The 18,588-nt window shown below is 42.2% G+C and overlaps 1 protein-coding gene across 3 annotated transcripts in view; it reads left to right on the top strand.

The window, feature by feature from the left end:
• Positions 1 to 3,470: 3,470 nt before the first annotated feature.
• The window catches only part of PPM1A (protein phosphatase, Mg2+/Mn2+ dependent 1A), a 36,610-nt gene continuing 21,492 nt past the window's right edge, over positions 3,471 to 18,588 (top strand). Inside the window, exon 1 of one of the 3 annotated variants that reach the window (XM_032985931.2) lies at positions 3,471 to 3,964. The gene's annotated coding sequence lies outside the window, so the exon portion shown is untranslated. The remainder of the gene's footprint in view (positions 3,965 to 18,588) is intronic. The other 2 variants (XM_032985929.2, XM_032985930.2) reach the window with 2 other exon arrangements.

The raw sequence follows: 18,588 nt of genomic DNA on the forward strand, positions 1-18,588 counted from the left end.
AGCTTTTTCACTTAGCGATCAAGAAATCTAAATCATGCAACACAGCAGTTAATATTTGTACTAAATGTCCCCTGCTTAAGGAACACAGAGACAAAATTTCGATACCTCATGATATACCTTATAATAAAAGAAGTTTAACCAACTGGTATTAAAACTGAAAGAGTTAAAAGGAACATTGTGCAATACCAACATGCAGAATGACAGCAGACTCATACAGAATATGGCCATTATGATGGAAACTGATTCCAAAATGCAGTTAAGTTGCCATGTGACCCCAGTAGCAACTGCAGACCCATATTCCCTTTTTATGGGAAATGATGTAATGGGGAACAGCTTCATCGAGCAAAGTGCGGAATTGTCTAAATTGACAGTTTTAATGAATGCATTGGAGAAAATAACCCTCCTGTCTGCAATAACCAAGTGTGCAGAGGTGGCAAATATCCATTTATTTAGATACATAGACTTTTTTTGAAAAACTTGGCAAATACCATCCATCTAAAGACAGGAAGCAGGAAAAAAATCTCTAAAAATAATCTCTAAAAATATACTGTGAAACAGCACATCATTTTAAAAATGTTTTCTTATGTTAATAGAAATTTCTTGTTCCAACCAGTAAAATATAATTCTTCTCAATAATTCAGTTATGGTTTATGATGCAGTGTTGAAAGAGTTTTGCAATGGTTCTTGTTACTGCCTCCTTGACAGCAGTGCTAATGACTCTAGTGACTACAGGTCCCAATCACCTGTATCCTATCTTGAGCTACAATTAAAGAGAAAATAGAGAGTTGTATGCTGGGAGATGTAGTCTCATCAGCTACAAATATGCATCGTAGAGGCATACCTTACATGCAGCTGGTTTATCCTAATTAAATGTGATGTTTGAATTTCTTGTAAATATTTATTGCCACTGTCAGTACAACAGACCAGGCAAAACTAGCAAACTAAATACAACGTTACACTTCAAGAAAATACTGTGGTAATTTGACTCCATCCAATTTCCCAAGAAAAACATATAAATAGAAACTGACAGCAGCAAACTCTCTGCTGTCATTACATTCCTGCAGCTTAAAACTAGGGCATCACAAAAAAAAAAAAAAGCTGGGCCATGTTTTCATTCATTTTTACTAAAAAAAACCCAAACACACAAAAACATAGCTGTAGGTAACAGAATCTAAATGAAATCCGCAATTGTATATAATTCAAAGTGTTAAGAGAGGTTTCTTAAAGTGGAAAAGCAGGGTGAAAATTAAATTTAAGTGTAAAGGTTAAAGAAGCATGGCACATGCCTGCAGGAACAAATCTGCCTAACCTCTATCTTGTCTGTACATTGTAGAAGTTTGTGGGGTTTTTTTTTGGGGGGGGGGGAATGGCGGGAAAAGCAGTTTTAAAAATCTGAATGGCATCTAAATTATAACCAATTGTCTTTGGATACCAAAAGGAAATTAAAAATTGCATTGATGAATTGATGGGAATTCCTCCATGACTTTCCAAAGTCTCCCTTTCATTGTGCAATATACTGCATACTTTCTGCTCCTTTGCAACATGTTTTCAGAAGTTTGCATTTCAATCTCCCTCCCTAAAGGTTTGTTTCCGCTAACAGATTTTGCTGCACTTAACTACGATTGAAAGGCCTGAAATAGTTAACACTGAGCCCTAGTGAGCGGCGTTCAGTATCATGCTAACAAACACGATTGGGATGAATGCAGCGAGATCGGGTCCAAACATACCATTCAGTCACAGTCAGCAATGGAAACTGGAGATTTTGTAATCACACTGAAACACGGTCAGTTTTATCTATTACAGGAAAGCCCTACAACGATGAGGTTTTGTTATATTTGTTAGAGGTTTTTTAGCTATCTCCGGGTAGGGCTTTGCTGTTTTTGTAGGTCTTATCTGCGCAAGAGCGCTCAATTAACTGCCTTCAGTCATTGGCACGCTCAGGATGGAGTTGCACTGATTGTTATCTGCAATGGCTAGGGGAACATAACCAGCAATTTGAGGGCTTTCCAAACATTCAGTTCAGGGAAACCTTAACTTATTGCTGTTTCCTCTGATTGCCACTAAAGTTGGGAACTATCTACACAACCTTCCCGATTCTTCAGCTAAGTACCCACCTCACCTTTCCCAAGTCCTCTTCAGTATGTCTCCCTCTGTAGTCAACTCCTTCTTCACAGCCTCAAAACTACTACTCATTACTAATCTTCCCCTTGAAAGCACTCCTTGTCGCTCCCAGTCCACCTCAGAAATCCCCAGACCGTGATTTCACCGTGGTTTGCTGGGATTAGCTGCACGGAAAGACCCTGCTGGAGTCACCCCTCTCCCAGCCAGGCCCCACTCCTGCCGCAGCCTCCTCGAGCATCCCCCCCCCCCCCATTCAGCCAAAATAGAGGTTTGCCTGATAACTTGTCCTCTAAATTTGTTCCTTGCAAACTGGCGGGGGGAATCGCTCCCCGAACACACTCCCATCCCCTTTTGTCAACAGGCCAGCCTTCATCAAAGCGTAGCTGAAAATCATGGGATTATTAAACCCATTATGCGTTCATTACGCGTAATCCGCTGCTGATTTTGCCAGCAGTTGAGCTACACTTTCAGCGGGGAAGCCTGCGGGGCTCTGGTTTAGGCGGGTAAGAGGATATCCCAGCGCGTCCCTGCGGCCGTGGGGACGGGAGGCGAGCAGGGCGGTTTTTCCTCAGCCCGGCCCCACTCCCGTCACCGCCTCAGGGAGACACGGGGCACGCCGCTGCGGCGGATCCCGCCGGGGCCCCGGCCCCGCTGACCAGCCCCTACGGCCCCAAATGAGCTTGAGCCGCCGCGGGCCGGGAGCTGAACCAGGAGCGGAGCCGCCGCAGCCCGCCCCGCGGCCTCCCCCCTCAGGGAAGGCGGTAGGGCCGATGACGTATTTACCACCCCCCCCCCCCCGCCCAAGCGCGTGCCTCTCCCACGCGTTCCGCGCATGCTCAGTGCGGCCCAGCTCGGGGCTGGGGGGGAGGGCGGGCACGGGACGGAGGGTGATGTAATACCGCTAACGGCCTCGCTCCGGCCGCCCGTGCCCCCCCCCCCCCCCCCCGCAGCTCTCCCAGCCCCAACATCCGGGTATCCCGCCCGCTACGCCAGAGGCGGGTTTTTCCCCTGAAAAAGCAGCGTTTGTCGCATTTTGTAGTTTGTTTGGTTTTTTTTTTTGGGGTGGGGGGGTTTGTTCTTTTTTGTTTTAGTTTGTGTTTTGCTTTTTTTTTTTTTTTTTTTTTTTAACGGGGGAGGGGCGGCCAGCGCGTGCGCACGCCTCCCCGGCCGGGAGGGAAATGAGCGGCGAGGAGGAGGCGCGCGCACGCCCGTCTCCCCCCCCCCCCCCCTCCCTTACGGCGCGCGCGCGGCGGCGGGGAGCGGCGGCAGGCAGAGCGCGCGGCGGCGGCGCCCGGCGCGCCTGCGCAGAAGGGAAGCGAAGCGAGGAGGAGGAGGAGGAGGCGGCGCAGTGCGTGTGTGTGTCTGTCTGCGGCGGGGGGGGGAGGAGGAGGAGGAGGAGGAGGAGGAGGAGGAGGAGGACAGGCGAGGCGCGGACGACGCTCCGCGGCGCTGCGCGAGTGGGCGCGGAGCTCGCGTCGGGCGGGAAGGGGGCCGGGGAACGGGGGAGGAGGAGGAGGGGGGAGCCGGCGGCGGCCGAGCGGGGTTGAGGCGAGATGAGCGCTGGGCTGCCGCTGGGCAGAGAGCCGCCCTCCGCAGCCGCCGCCTGTGAATGAACTGAGGCGAGGCCGCCAGCCGGGTGCCCCCCCTCCTCCTCCTCCTCCTCCTCCTTCTCCCCCAGCCCACCCGCCCGCCGCCGGCCCCACCGCGGACGTCCCCGCCTGCCCCCGGCCTCCCCCCCCCCCCCCCTCCCTCCCTCCCCCCCTCTTCCCCTCACGCACCTTCGGGAGCGCGGAGCGCGGCCCTGCCCGCCACAGCCGGCGCCGTCCGCCGCGGCCGGGGGGGGGTAAGTGGCGCTGCGCAGTGCGGGGCCTCCGGGGTGAGGGGGTGGCGGCGGGACCGGGCGACGCCGGGGCGCTTGGAGGGCCGCGGCCGCCGCCGCTTGGGCCCCGGGGCCTGTAAACAAGCGCGGGGGCTGCTCTCCCTCGGCTCCGCGGGGGGGGTGGGGGGTGGGGGGGGGCATTCCTCTTGTAGCCCAGGCGAGGAGCGAGGCGCCATCCCCGGCAGCTGGTACCAGGTCGGGGCGGTGAGAGGGAGGGAAATGGGAAGGGGGGCGGGGGAGGCGTTGCGGGTGGGAAACTGCTTGGGATGCTGCTGCCGGGAACCCCCCCCCCCCCCCCAGCTCGTCCCGGGGCTGGAGGGGGCCTGGCCGCGGGGCTCCGCTGCGCAGCCCCTGCATTGCAGGCGCCTTTGCGAAAGGGTGGGGGGTGGCACGGCAGCCCCTTCGGGCTGGGCATGGGGAAGGAAAGGGAGGAGGAGGGCGAGCAGAGGGGTTTGGGCCTGGCTCAGGTAGCAGCAGATTTCCTGCCCCCCCCTCCTCTTCACCGATTCAGAGTTCATTTAATAATGGCTATAAACAGCCTCCTCTCCCATCGCCACCCAAACGCTTGGGGCACGGCAGTGGGAAAAAAAAAAAAAAAAAAGCACGCATCTATTTATAAAGCACCCCACCCTAGCGAGGGTCGGAGCATCAAGCACTCCCCAAATAGTGACATTATTATGCAGCGGGCGGTTTTCCTTTGCCAACGCCTTTCAGGCGTTTAAAGTTTGAGAGGGATTTCACTGCCTTTGAAAACAATGTCGTGAGCAAAGGTTACGCTGATGGTCATAGCGTGCATGTTAAAAGAAGATAGACTTAAATGCTCTCCTCCATTAAAAAGTTGTCCAGTGATGTACTGGATAATTGGGCTTGCGTGTTAAATGCCAGAAGTTTTGAGCATATGTCTAACCTTTTCATGACATTTGCTTGTATTGTAGTAGATATGATACAGCCTTAAGACTGGCTGCAGGTTAGTAGTTTCAGAATTGTTTTTATAGACATCTGTTTGATATGTATTTGGACTTACTTAGTACAATTAAAATATTTCAGTGTTGCCATATGTATGGCAAAATTTTGTTGTTGCAAAACTAATGTTTAAGTTTACAGTAGTACTTGTCAGGAACTATTTTTTTTTTTTTTTTGAGTTGTAGCTTTTGTCAAATGACAAAGTGCTGGTCATTCAGATGGTCTGTGCAGTAACCTCAGGGTTTAAGGTCCTGTGTGTCCTACAGAGGAATCTTATTTTAAGCAGAAGGCAGTTTTAGATCCTGAGAGCAGTAGGTTTGAAGGTAGGTGATATGTTTTCCTTAGACTGTGTTGTTTAACATCAGAGTAAGTAGAATCATTTTATTCAGTAGGAGTTCTAACTCTTGTGATTCTAGGGAATTACTTTCCAAATACGAGCCTGTGTAGTACTTCCCTAAGCCTGTACATGTACTGTTTCAGGGGTTAGGTGGCTGAAGCAGGATTTGTGAAGCACTAGTGGAATTAAAGCAAGGTGGCTGCTGTTACTCAGGACCCTGTGTGAATTGCCAAATGACCAAGAATTGTGCAAGTTCTACCCGTACTACTTCTCTGATAGCTTCCCTTCTGTTACTATTCATAGTTTTTCTGTGAATAATATCAGACAGGGGATGGGGGGGGATAAAACATGAGTCAGGAAAGTTTTACATTTTATCCATTCAACCCAAGTAGCAATCAAAGGAAAGGTGTTGAAGGAAAACAATTTTCATAGGTGGGTGTACCAACATTTTTCCCTGCGGTAGGGACATCTGCTCCTAAAGTTTCCTCTTCTAGACCATTCTGGGTCTACCTTTTGTATATGAAACTGAGCTAAGAGTAAAAGACTTGCTGATGCATCATGCCAATTATTAATGTTTTCCTCACAGACATAGCTATCTGATAAAACCCTCTGATAAACGTAGCTTGTACTGGAGAGAGCTGGTCTGTACTCTCGTGCTCTTCTGGCACAGCCATGTTTTTCTCCTTTATAGGCAAGGCCTAGCTCTGGTTTATAGGTTTAGTCCTTTGGTTGGTGGTTGTCTGGTAAATCTCTCCCCTTGAGGTACAGTAGAAAACTATACCTGTTTTCCAAGTATTTACTTAACTGTCTGTAGGTAAGCTGGAGATACTTTTGTTGAAACTGAGGAGGAGATGGAAATGCCAAATGACTGGTGAAGCTTGCAGGTCTAAACAAGCAGAACTCACTTAGTGCAAGTTGAATTAAAGCAGAATACAAAAAAGTTTTTCCTATAAAATCAAGCTAGTGGCTTCTTATCTGGAGTGCAGCTTATGCAGTGAAGTTGAGTCATTCTTGCTGAGATAGCATTTTAAGAACTGTCGTTAAAATGCTTAGATATTTAACTCTGGCACAGTATAATTTGCAAACTTATGTAACTGGTATGTTTTTGAATGCAGCTGTCAATAAGATCTTATTGCACTTTTCCTTTTTAGTGGAACTAGGGAATATAAAGCAGCTGCTTTCACAAGATGACCTATATATAAGTCATTTAATAATAACATTGCTTACTAAAATATTGACATTATTATTGACTTAATTTTTACATGTTCAGGTCTATTCTGATGTAAAAATACTTTTTTTATGTAATTGGCTAAGCAGAACTGCATTGCAATTAAGTGATTGAATAATTCAGGTTGTGCTATTAAATAAACAAGTTTTGGAATGGCAAGTACTGTAAAATAATTGTATGCATTTTGTCTCTGCAAGCCTGCAACTCATTTTAAAGACTTGAAGAGTAACTATGAAGTCAAGACAATAGTGTCTTAGCATAGCTACACCTGAGCCAAACATTTCTTCTTACTATTGCATGTGTCCTTTTGTAATTTTTGCTTTTTTTTTCTCATAAATCATACCTCACTTTTACATTTTTTTTTTTTGAAACATTGGTGTATCATCTGTAACTTTTTAAATTATGCAACCTGTAGTCTCATTTGTTCTTTTGAAAATTAAGCTCCTTTTGTATACTACTTTGTTGCTGAATTTTTGCTGGTTTCTAGTTTTAGTCAGATGATCCAAATTTCCGTTAAAAATAGTAGGATAAAAATCAAACTAATGTAAAATTTAACCATGCTTAAAACTACAACGCTCTTCCTTTAAAGAATTACAAATTGCAAAGTGTAGTCCGTGGAAACAGTATGTAATCCCTGAAAAAATGCCAGTGGTGTTAGGATATCTACAAGATCCAGAGAATGTACATAAAATGTGATTTTTATGGCATTTTATGTACATTCCATTAGCCAGTGCATAAAAATGTTGTCTTAAGGATTTGTGTATTTGAGCCATGATGTGGTGTAGATCACAGTGGAGATAGCATTATCTATCCCCTTGTAGCTGCTTTATGTTGCTTCTTTTGCTATCTGTCTGTGAAGGAACAATATAGGATTCATTAAGATTTAATATTGCTAGGAAATCATTCAAATCATGAGACTAGGGAGAATGTTTAGACCAAAGAAATTGTAATCAGGGCTGGAGAAGAAAGCAAGTGTGATACCATGGGAGTGAGTAGACTGATTTTTGTTTGTGGGTAGAGGTAGTATCCAGTTGAGTGTTATGGGTGTTAAACCAATGCTATAAGGTCTGCTTTTCTATATTTATATCTGCTAAACTCTACTCGGTGTTAAAACGCGAATTATAGATGTCTGTCAAGTCTCTACCTTTTTTTTTTTTTTAATTCCTGTTTCTGTTTGAACAAGGCTTTGTTTTACTGGGTGATCATTTTAATTATTTTGTTTTCACATATGGGTAAAATTAACTAATGAATATTTCAGCTTGCTACTGACGTCTGCAAAACAGTGTGTTTATAGATAGGCGAAACAGTGGCTCAGATTTTTTTAACAGCTCTTCTAAAAAGGTGTTTATATGTGACTAAAACAGAATAAAAACTTCCTTCATCTACAGATAGTTCCAGTGAAGTACACTTCTACTGTTTAGAGTGTAAACTTTATAGCAGTAGACTAGCAAAAGAGCATCTAAGAGTGATACAAAGGAAAAACCAAAACTGGCTAATCAGGTTTCAATATTGAAATGTAGAGAAATGCTAGCAGTTTACACATAGAGGAAAAAGTACATTAGCCTCTTTATTGCTAAAGTCTTAGTTCTCAGTTCAGGTAAGAATAGTTTAGTAGATAAAAAGCTCTCTAAAGTCTTCTAAGATGATAGCTTACAAACCCAAGAAACTCGAGTGTAACATGGTTTGTATTCTGATAGCTGCAGTTTAAATAAAGCAAAGCACTTAAATGTGCTTACGCTGATACGCCACGTGCAACTGAATTATGTGGGACTACTCAGATGTATGATGTTGCTCTTGTGCTTAAATGTCTTGCTGGATTGTGACCTAGAGGATGAAGTGTGCTTTCATGTTTGGGTCTCAGCTGTAACTTGAAGGATTTTCCGTGTCTGTGCATACAATTCATTTTAACTGCCAACTGTACTTTTGATCTGGAATTTCAGTGGTAATCTGTGTTCTTCTTGACTGTATATCACAGCTATTTCTGCATAAAATTCTGTTGTATTTTTTACTTTAAAAATACCCTAAAATGCAATAGCTGCAAGAAAACTGTGCCAAAGCTCTTTGTGTTTGGAGATGAGTTTAAGGAATTCTCCAGCTGTCTGCTAAGTTAAGTAAAACCGAGTCTTTGGAAAGGGGTGTGCAGAATGTGGAAAAATGTGGGCAGGTAAATGGTTAGTGTTAAATTGTAGGAACATTAATGAAGAAAGAATCAGTTTCTATCATTAAATAATTTTCTGGTTCTCCCAGTTAATTATTATAAGTATTTGGACAGACCCTTTTTAAAAGTCTAGTTCTGCCTCTCTCTGTAAAGAACCATTCTGAGGCTGCTGAATGAGGCCCTGTAAGCTTAGAAAATGCTGGCATTAGCACTGCTTACATTCTGAAGAACCGGTGAATTCGACAATGTCCTCATTTGGTGGCCAGAATATTTAGAGCTGCAATGAACTCAAGTTTAGACTCAGGAGAGCACCTTACTGCCTTGTTCATCATAGGCAAATCTGTCAAATCTGCACTGATAGTGATAGAAGCGAACTTTGTAATCAGTGTGACCCACAGAGAGCCTTCTGTCCTGAAAGTTACTGTCTGCATAAAAGGCTAAAACAATAGGGGGTTCCCCTTGGTTTCTTTTTTTTATATTTTTATGTACTCTTGGGGGAAAAAAATCTATTGCAGCAGTCATCCTCTATCTTTGTTCTTTTAATGAGATACGAATGCTGGGGATGTGAGGGCAAAATAGCTTTGTAAATAAAAGCTCAGTGTGTGTACAGATGAACAAACTCCAGCTTTTCCTAAGCTTTGAGGATTTGACTTCTAGGTCTGAATGTACTTCTGGCATAGTTTTGATGTCATTTCCTTGCAAGCAAAGCCAGGTTACAGCTGTACACTTCAGAACATTTCCTATTTTATTCGTATGTGTAGTCATCAGGTTGTAAGTCTCCTGTATGCTGTTTTTCTGTATCCTCACCAGAATAGTGGTAATGTTGCTGAAATTAGAGCCCCCCAAATATTTTAATGTAAAATGAAGGGTCTGGGAAATTGTTTATCTATCTTGCTTTGAAATATTTCATAATATTGAGCACTTGGCTAAACAGGAAATTTTGGGGCTTTCATGCAAACATCTTCTAATCGTTGGGCGTATGCATACTTGGTTGCATTTGCTCTAAATAGTTTATTTTTATTTTACTCCCAAGTACTATCTGTATAAACTCTGTTTTCAGTTGGGTTTTATTCTTCCATAGTGATAAATAAATTACTCATAAGACAAATCAGAAATAGGTGGCTGACGCTTATTGTTGAAACTAGGAAGATCTGAAGCTTGAAAGCTTTAAATAATTATTTTTTTAATAAGAGCAGTGACCTTGGAGAGCAACTAGAGATACAAAGACTAAAAATTAAAGAGGAGATAGTGTGGCGATTTAATGTGTTCAGTTTTCTTAAAGGGATACAAGACTATTAATTTAAATTTGAAGATGTTTGTGATGAGGTTATCAGTGAAACTGTATGTAGAAGGATGGTGGGATTCTGTAAGGATTCATACACATTACCACAGGCGACAATACCAAACTATGTAAACTGTAAAAGTGGCAGTTTCTTGAACTACCTCACCACAGATGAGAGAGAGGGTGAGTGTGTGATTTTTTTTTTTTTTTTTTTTTTTTTTTTGCTGTATTTCAGGATTGGTTCAATTAATGGACTTGACATTCTGTTGGATTTTAAATTATTGTTATTCAAACCTTCCTTTGTTTTTGGAGTCTCAGCGAATAATCCAACTGGGACCTTTTTCTGTGTAGCATCGTTTTTCTAGTTTATTTTAACACTTCAGCTAAAACACTGACAAAGACAAATTGTCAGTAGCTTGACTTCACTCCAGTGGCTTTTGAACAACCTGAACAATCCTGGTCATTCAAGTAAGTCATTCTGGTCCAGAGGCCTTTTACCCAGTAACTTCACTTTCCTCTTCTGGGTAATGGTAGGACTGGCTAGCACTCTAATTCTGTCTTGATGTTTCTGAATAGGTTTAGCTGAACTTAATGTAAAATAAGTGTTTGGGGTTTGTTTTGTTCTTTCTGACACAGAAATAGTAGTGGAACAGTGTGGTTCTTCCAGTAAGGTAAACATTCCTCAGTGAATCTTCAGCGCTTTTATTTTTTTATGGCAGGTATTGTTTTGTTGGTAATATTAGCAGTGAACAAAGATGTTGATGCTTCAAGCTGCAAATGAGAGATCAAAAAAATAAAGGGGAAGGGGGGTTAGGTATTACTCGAAGCATTTGGTATGTTCAGATCTGTTCAATTCTTGGACATTCGCTGGCTTGTACTCAATTAAGAATTGCTGATAAGGCCCACGATGTCTAGGAGCTGGGTAGTACTCTGTTACGATGGTAGAGGACAGTGGCAGAGCACTCCTTGTATTACAAATACTGGAAAAAAATGTAATTCGACTTCTGTGACTTACTTTAACTCCATTCTTCTGTGTTGTCTTTTTCTGTTTCCTTTTCCCGTATTTTCCTTCTGGTGAAGCTGCATTGCTGTGAGTAGTTCTGATGGAATAGCTGCATAGCACTGTATATTCTTTCTGACATGAGCGATTTGGCTGGAATTCTTATTTTCACTTGTTTGCCTTGTTCTTTCAAAAAATTTGAATTTTATTGCATCTCATTGATACATACAATGAAGCAAGGCCTTTCTTTCTCCTGAATTCTGTCTACATAGACTGCAGCTTCCTTGGATCTTCCAGTTCTTTTTACAGTGCTTGCTTCAGTGGGCCTTTGAATTTTGGCTGGAGTCTGCAGGAGTTTGTGTGCTATTAACAAAGCAGTTGTCTAATCTCTGTGTCTGAAATGGGTGTCTTCTGTTTATCTTCCAACACTTTTAAGTAAGAAATCTATGGAAAATGAGGTATAACCAGAAAGGTGCTGAACTGAACACCAGCATGGGCATGTTTTTTGCTTATTAATGCTTTCAAGCAAGGACCTTGTTTTTTTCATTCTCATACTGTTCAAACAGCAGCATATGAATTTATGCAGAGCTACCTCATTGATTTTCATAGTACTTGTTAATGCCATCTTGGTTGTCTACACAGTTTTTCACAGTGATTGGGCTGCTCTTACTTTGATACTGCTGCCTAGTCAAGTTTTTTTTTTTTTTATGCTTTCCCACCTCTAATTTGTAGTACAAATATTTAGAAAGGAGCAAGATTTCTGTCTGGGCCAAAAAATACTACCTTAATTATGTTCTGAGGGTGCCAGTCATGTTGGGATCTTGATGAGTGACAGGTACTTATGGATGCAAGTTGTGTACTCTCTTAAAATCAATGTAGTGATTTTTCTATTCCCAGCAGTGGTCCTAGTGATTCTGGAAAGAAGTTAATTTCTTCAGTAACTGACCATAGAGCAAAATGAAAACAACTCCATAAAGAAATCTTGAAAGTACATCACTGTATTTTGAATTTCTGCAGGAAAAATTTGTTAGAGATATGAATTATATTTTTCAGTGTCCAGGGCTTGCTTTTTCAAAAAAATCAGATTACATATGTCTCCTTTGGAGAGAGTTTGAACCTCAGCCAATGTACATTCATATCAAGAATAGCAGCTCCTAGTTAAACCTTGGAACAGGTTTAGTTGTGTGCAGGAAAGGTACGAGCAGGAAAAGGTGTTTTAAGAAAAAGCTGAAATGTGATGTTGGAGGGATGGTGTTAACTTAGAAAAGGTTACCTTCTACGTTCCAGGAGACTGCTGGAGGCTTTAACAATCCTTTCCTAAATCCTACCTAACCTGCCGCACACAAACACGAAAAATAAATTGGCACAGGAAAACAAGTGGGATAAAGTATTTTGCTGCTTAGTACAGGAAGGCATTCAGGCTGTCAGCTCCTAGCAAGGAGAAAGGATTTTAAGCAGAGGAGAAGTTACGTTTAAAGAATGAAACAACTCACAAAACAACCTAGCTCAGTGAAATGGCAGTGCCTGAGGACCAGCTATCAAGAGGTCAGAGCTCATAGGTGTCTGTATTGGAAGTGCAGTGATTTAGTGTTTTCTGCTGTGGTTTGAAGTTGTAATTGTAATCACTGTTCCATATTAATTACAGGGAGAGAGGGAGGGTAAGTGGGGAAAGGTTCAAACAATTCATGCTTTCCCTTGTGCACGCAGTCTCATTAACTTGCTTACCTTTGGGGTTTTTTTGCCTTGTCTCTCACTTGCATCTGTGTATAGATGTTCTTGTCTGTCTGAAGACTTGTTTCTGAGAGCTTTGATATTTCTCTTTACATTCTTTACACTGTTTCCAACTGTCTACTTTTTCCTGTCCCCTTTGCCACATCCCATAGCTCCTATATCTGTCCTAAACCAAAAAATAGTTCATGATACTACAAACTTTCTTACCCCATAGATAGTTTCTTCTTATGTTCTTCTATTTGCATTTGTCATACTGAAATATAACACAGACTACAGTTGCATCTCCAAGCAGCAAGTATTCTGGTGGGGAAGTTGTGTGTTAGTCCATGTTTATTAGAATAGCCCCATTTCTGTATTTTAGTTCGTTTACCTCTTTTCCATAGACAGTTCACATCTCCTAGTTGGCCATTTATTCCTATGTCTGAAAGTACACATTCAGAAACATCAGCTGTAATTTTCAGTACTTTATTGATGTTGTTGAACTGTGAGTGCCAGAACTCAGTCATATAGCCTCCAATAGTTTTTAAATAGTTTCATTGGCAAGAAGCTTTTTCATGACTTCATTCAGCCCATGACTGTGGTGTAATTATGTCTCCTCATCTGCGTGTTCTGTTTTATTTTAGTCATTCTTCCGATCTCTGGGATGATCTCTGACATGTTGTTTGTTAACATTAATTGATTCAGGGCATTCAGTATGTACTGTGAGATTTTAATTCAACAGGTGCTAACTTCTGAAAATGTTTCCACGTTTGTACAATTACATGCTGACTGGTTACTGCATCCAGCCTGCTGAAGGCAGGGGGAAAAGTACCACAGATCAGATTGAAGTGATCGAATGCTCTTTTTCTATTCAGTAGCAGTCTGTATAATTCGGTGACTTGCTCTGTGTCCTGTAGTTCAAGTAGAGGTTGTAATCTTTCTTTATAGTGCTCATTACAACACACAGGGCGTAATGTCACTTGGAGAATTGTTCCAGGAAATTGGAGTATGGGGACATTTCTCAGCTTATTTTGAACAAGTGCCTATGACTTCAGTGTGGTTCATATAAGCAGCTTATCCTAGTGGAAGGAATACAACTTGAACATTGTTTTAAAAGGATTATTAAATTACATATTGTTGAAGTACACATTTCAGATGGGGGTTGATTGGTTTTCTTGGACAGGACAATCAAATCCTTGTCTGAATCTCTTGGAAAAATACTCTTTTTACAGGGGTACATGGAGTTACATTAACTGTCCTTTGTGAACAATTTAAGACTTATCTTCATTTGAACCTTCACACAAATGAATAAGCAAGTAGCAAAACAGTAAAATTTATTTTCCTGTGTATCAGAAGGCATTATAGTTGTGCTGTCTGGATAGCACAATTTGAGGGACAAATGAAGGGGCAAAGAGATTTCATGCATTCCAGTGATGTATCTGTGGTTGTCCATGGTTGTCCGTGGCCCAGTATACTAATTACCCTCCTTTTCTTTGCCACTTTGTTCTCCAGTTGCGTCTATTTTCAAGGAGGTTAGCTACTGACTCTTTGGCATGCTCCATTCATTATTTCAGTTTTGTTTCTAATGCTGCAGTCCTTAGAATTTTGGCAGTCTTGTGTTTTATCCAAGATCTTGTTACTTGTATTGATTTTTCTAGGCCATGTACAGTATTCTTGCTTTTCTGTCCACAGACTGCAACTTGAGTTTTTCATGCACTTGCTGTAGAGGTTGTCCTTCAGTTTGACCTCAATGAAATCAGAATTTCCAAAGACATGGTTTAGATGCACTCATAGCTGCATTCCCTGCATATTCCTTTTCGTGCATAGGGGTCCATTTTTCCTTTTAATTTTGTTCAGAAGCCGCTCTATTCTTCAGAGCCAAACCCCAGGAACTTTGACTGCAGAAAGTTCTTTTAGGAGAAAGTAATGGAAGTCACCGATACAGAGATGGTGAACTGTGATGTGGTCCTGCACATGGGTCAGGGCAATCCTAGAGCACAAATACAGGCTGAGCAATGAGTGAGTTCAGAGCAGGCCTGAGGAGAAGGATTTTGGAATATTGGTGGATGGAAAACTGTGAACCAGCAATTTGTGCTCACAGCCCAGAAAGCCAACCATACCCTGGGCTGCATCAAGAGCAGTGTGGCCAGCAGGTCAAGGAGGGGATTCTCCCTTTCTACTCCACTCTCATGAGACCTCCCCTGCAGTGCTGGGTCCAGCTCTGGGACCCTCAACGTCAGAAGGACATGAAGCTGTTGAAGCGGGTGCAGAGGAGGCCATGAAGATAATCAGGGGGCTGGAGCACCTCTCCCTTATGAGGCCAGGCTGAGAGAGTTGGGGGGGTTCAGCCTGGAGAAGAGAAGGCTCCAGGGACACCTTAGAGTGGCCTCCCAGGGCTTAAAGGGGGGACAGGAAAGCAGGGAGGGGGGAGGGGGACTTGGGCTCATTTTCAGGTATCAGGGGTGTAGTGGTAGGATGAAGCATAATGTGTTTAAAGTGAAAGTGGGTAGATTAGAGTAGATGTAGGGAAAAAAATGTTCCATGTGAAGGTGGTGAAGTGTTGGCCCAGGGTGCCCAGAGCAGCTGTGGCTGCCCCCTCCCTGGAAGGGTTCAAGGCCAGGTTGGACGGGGCTGGGAGCCCCCTTGGCTGGGGGAAGGGGGCCCTGCCCGGGGCAGGGGGGGTGGGACTGATGATCTTTAAGATCCCTTCCAACCCAAACCAGTCTGTGATTCTACATACCAAGAATCATTGGTTAAAATTGAAGTTTGCTTGACTAATCATTGTGGCAGTTGCCATGCCAGATGTTGTTTTAGAGTTACAATTTCTGAAGAAAATGTTTCACTTCTCATCTTTTTAGGAGTCACTGGTGCTATAGTAATGTTCAAACTGTCCTTCTCTAAGAAAAAAAAAAATGGATGGTGTACATTTGCCACTAAACTTAAATCATGAAGTGCATTTTCTCTTACTTTGGCTTGAATAGGAAGAATGCTTGTCTGCTTTAGTACCTATGTGCATTGTTCAAGCATCCTGAAAGTTGAGACTTCCAGAATAGAGGACTGGTTCTGTCTCCTGCGATGAGACTGCTGTTTTCTGACATGATTGCAGAAATGCGTAGCTGGGCTAAGAAGGGAAAGGGAAAGGGTTGCATAATTATTTGAGAATAATAACCATAAGGGGAAGACTTCTGTTTAGGAAGATGACTAAAATAATACGAGAGGGTTAAGTTAAACCATGCTCAGAATCTGTTGCTTTTTTGCACATCATGCATGCAGATTGTTCTGGATCTGACTTCTCTCTTTAGTGTTATTACATAACAAAGTCATGCTGTAACTTGGGCGCTTGCACTGCTTTAGGTTAATCTGGTTTGTGTACAGAGTTATATGCTTAACTAAAGGTGTCATTCCAACTTAATATAGTGCACAAACCACCTCATGAAAGAATGAAGAGAACATACTAGTGATTTAGGTAGACACTGATGTGTGAAAGATGTTTCCATAGATATGGATTCAAAAACAGGTCTAAAAGATATTTTTAGTAGGAAGGAGGCATGGCTTTCTTATGTCAGCCTTTTTGTGTGTGTGTGTGTGTCCATTCCTGCTTTTAAAACTAAGATTATTTTTTTTTTCCTTGTTAGAACTAAGACTCTTTAAATTCTTCAGGTTTTAGCCATACATAAGGGTATGGGGGTAGAAGTAGCAGGTAGCCTCCAATTCATAAGAATTCGTAGATTGGTCATATTAAACTCAAATTTTTCTGAACAAAACTGAAATTATGGAAAAACTGAAGGCTTGGTGTATTCATCCTATCCACAAGTAAGCTATGCTTTCCCTTTAGATAAAATGAGGATTTTGAAAACCCAGCCTACTCTCCTACAGGTTTAGACTGGCCTTCTGGTGGAAGTATGATTAGCTAGTGTTGCAAGGAAGGCCACTGCAGTCTGTTATTGCAGTTTTCAGAAGGTGACTACTTTATGCTATGGGCTGTGAATAACTTCCTAAGCAGAAGTTGTTACCACATTGTGGTTGTTCTTCTGTCTGGTTGTATTCACATCTATGGTGGGTAGCGTGTACCCTTGAAGAATCATGTGTCAGCATCTTACCTACAAGGCTTAATTTAGAATAGCAACAACTTTCACTTTGCCTTCTGGGGAGGGATAAGGCAGCTTGGTTTTAAATGGAGAGTGGACTTGTTTAATTTTTGAAGAGTGCTAACAGTTCTGTATCAGTTGCTAGAACTGCATACGACCTGTCTGTATGTATGTATTTTTAATTGTGGATTACATGACAAACTACTGATAGGGACAAACAGCTTACAAAGCACAACTCTGAATGTTGTGTACCTAGTCATGTGAGAGAGTAGAAGGAAGACTGCCTTTTTCAGTCCAAATTTGACAGTGGTTGTGGTCAATTTAACTGTATCCTGTTCCTAATGAGTTTCTGTTTTGTTTTAAACACAGTAATATTGTAAAATACTTCACAAAAATGTGGTATTTGCCAGGACAGTTTCTGCTTTTTGAGCTCTAAATTAAGGCAAAATAATTGAGTATCTGCATTCCATTTTATGTTCTCTCTGACAGTAAGAAAGTGGTAGGCATTAGTTTAAACTCTGCTGCTATCATGAAATGAATAAAAAGCCTATTATTTTGCAAAATAATTCCCCAGTTGATTTATGGCAACATTCTGTAATTATTTTGATCACTCTGACTTCACTAGAGTTGCACGAAAAGATAAAAAAGTCTAAGTCGTATTTTTTACCTAGCAACTGCAGCAGTGTGAACCTCATGCATGTGCTTAGGATGCAAGACCAGTGTACACTATATTTTGTTGGCTAGTTACAGTTTGCGTGGGCATCAATATTTTGTGTTCGCTTGAGAAGAGACAGAATGCTAGGCTAGGGTGAGAGGAAGCAGAGGTGTACTGCTGCTGACATGTCTCTCCCTACAGCTGAAGTATCTGAGGCTTTTGTTTTTGTTAACAAAGCGTGTGAGCCAAAGAGTGTATATCCAGTCCCTGTGCCTCACATTTGAATCACTGTTGTGGTGAGATGCAATATAAACATTTCTTCACTGTTTATTCTAACACATACAGATGTTTTAGAAAGGTTGGTAGTGTCTGGAATAGACAATGTGAAATGTTGGATATATAGTATCATAGCTAGAGCTGTATTGCAATAAAAGCATGCTGTCAAAAAGTGATGTTATCACTTAGAAAACTGATCAGAATGTATTTCATGTAAAGTTATAACCACCTAAACCGCATAGTATACTAACTTTTCTGCTAGTGCAGCTGCTTAGTTGGGGCCTCAGGTAAAATCTGTTTCAGAGGCTCTTCTCAAAGTTAATTTTTGTCCACCGTCTTCAAATAGAAAAGCTCGTAGTCTTATTCCATTACCTGTATTGTATAACAGTGATTTGCACACTCTCTCATGCTTCCCAGGGCAGAATTTGCAAGTATGTAAAATGTATGACCTATTTTGTATGATTTTTTTTTTTAATAACGAATGCACAAATAAACAGATGGGGATTAGAAGGGTGGATTGAATGGTTAGGGTGTGAAAGCCATGAAGATAAACCAGTCAGTTTACGCTGCCTGCAAATATAGTTCTTATTCTCTTAAGCACGAATATTTGCTGCATCACATAGAAGTGATGGGAGCTGGAGGAGGATTGGGTGTGCAGTGTGTTGGTCTGGCTTGAATAACGAAGTATGAGTTTACAATACTCGTAATTTTATTTCCAAACAGATTTCCTTAGACTTGTCAGGGGCAGTTGTCTTTCAGTGAAGTATGAATACATTAAGGTTTGAAGTAAATCTGCAGCACAGACATATGAGAAGCTTGCTGCGTAATTTAACTGAAAATCTAAGGATGAGCTTTCACAAGATGGCTGAGCCAAACTAATGGCTTGCTGCT

Source organism: Tyto alba, unplaced genomic scaffold (genome assembly GCF_018691265.1).
Source record: "Tyto alba isolate M040663 unplaced genomic scaffold, T.alba_DEE_v4.0 Super-Scaffold_29, whole genome shotgun sequence".
Taxonomy (NCBI): Eukaryota; Metazoa; Chordata; class Aves; order Strigiformes; family Tytonidae; genus Tyto; species Tyto alba.